Source organism: Mustela lutreola, chromosome 11 (assembly GCF_030435805.1).
Source record: "Mustela lutreola isolate mMusLut2 chromosome 11, mMusLut2.pri, whole genome shotgun sequence".
Lineage (NCBI taxonomy): Eukaryota > Metazoa > Chordata > Mammalia > Carnivora > Mustelidae > Mustela > Mustela lutreola.
In genome coordinates, this window is record NC_081300.1 from 10149476 (window position 1) to 10151411 (window position 1936).

Below are 1936 nucleotides of genomic sequence, written 5' to 3' on the forward strand. Positions count from 1 at the left end.
CTCATCTCTTATCAGCTTTGTATGTCTTCCATTCTCTCACTGCAAATCAATATTATTGTATCAAAGAAAAACCTTACATATTTCAGCATCTAATCATTGTTTTCACTATGTTATGAAAACCAACAGATCTTCAACAATGATTTTATGTGTTCACCGAGTAACACCCAAATTAGTAAAAATGTTGTCTTCACTGCAATTTATGTCAAGGCATCTCTCCTTGACTATCTACCTCCTACTGAGTCAGCACTCTACTTTTCACACTTGTACTTATGAAGCATTTTGTATTTTTCTAGTTACAGCAATATGATGATTAAAATACTGTGTATTTTATAATAGTATGCATTCCAAACTACACTGCATACACTCTGAGGAGAAATCTTTGCAGTCTCATTCATCACTCAGCTCTCGTGATGAACATACTGTCTTCACCTAGTGAGCAGTCACCATGTGTGTGGAGCACATGTTAAAAGGCAGTGTGATGGTTGTATGTGAATGTCTGCATTTTTCCCCCTCATTTCCAGATAATTCTAAAGTAGATTGAAAGTTGAAGCTAAGTAGTTTGTAGGGAGTAATCTTAATATATCATTCAAAATTAATTAAAATTAAGTTAGTCAACTATCTTAACCAACTTTAGTTGCTAGTAATGTAAGACTTTTATTTTTTAACTGATGGCAAACTTCAGGAAAAAGTTCCGAGTGTCTAAGTATAGAATGGACACATTGGTTTTTAAATCACAATAAATAGGAGATATCATCTTGTCCAATGTTATTTCCTGAGTGTTTTTCCCAAAACTGATGAGTCTTTAAATATATATATGTACATGTATATATTTACATATTTATGTATTTTTTTTTTCTCGGCAATGATCACATTTTTCATTTTGAAAAATCACTGGAGTTTTAAAACTGTTATTACCAAGTGATGATAAAGAATCCTTTTTGTTTGTTTGTATACCATTAGTTCATTATCAAAGAGAGACAGGAAAATTATTTATATGATGAAAAGATTTCACAACATCACTGGAATGGGCATCTTTACTTCATGCCACTTTAATAATGATGTCAGTCTACATATTTTCTTTTTTTTTCAGTCTACATATTTTCTAAATATGTATATATCTCTAAATAAGAAATAATCCTTGTATCTAGAACTACTTTGGTGCCTCCATATTTTAGGAAAAGAACTTTATCTTCAACTTTCACACAAACTGGATGAATCTCCACACCCTTTCCCTTAGAACCCAATTCAAGAGCTACTATTGTTGCTTGTAACTCTTTTCCTTGAGATTTTTCTGGAAGCAAAATACTTCCTTTGGTTACAGTTTCAGTTGCACTCCTTTCAATTAAAATAGTCAAAGAAGAGAATAAAGTTTCTAAATGCCTGCCCTGTCATGACTCAGGCTACTACAGTTTGTACTATCAATAAAGAGTCCTTTGATGGTTACCCAATTTAAGACATTATTGTTTGAATTGCAATTTGGTATAAAGAAATAAGCTTCTACAACCTGACCTACAAACATGAAAATTAACTATAAAGTATAAGGGATACTTTTTAAAATGTCTGAAATTCCTAAAGGATAAATAAAAATAAGGAGATTTGAAAAGGACTTAAGACTAAAACAAAACAAAACTGCTAAAGGAGGAAAGTTTAGTTTGGTGTGTGTGTATGTGTGCGTGTGCGTGTGGCTTTATCTATAGATTACCTGTGTTCATGATGCAAGAAAGTAAACCGCTAGGAAGACTCTCTGTTTCTCATTGAAAAGTCTAATAAAAGAAATCCAAGGCACAAGTGTTACAGAAAAGTGACAGCCAAATCCATAAAGGAAAAATCCAGAGGAAAGGCAGCTCCATATATGATGTGTAAATTTTTACCAAGTCTTGGTATTGTCCTTGAACTACATATTCCTGGGACAATAGGAGGCTGATTAAATAAAGTA

At 32.4% G+C, this 1936-nt stretch overlaps 1 pseudogene; it reads right to left on the reverse strand.

The window, feature by feature from the left end:
- Positions 1-1086: 1086 nt before the first annotated feature.
- Positions 1087-1474, reverse strand: LOC131811855 (10 kDa heat shock protein, mitochondrial-like; annotated as a pseudogene).
- Between the last annotated feature and the right edge of the window lie 462 nt (positions 1475-1936).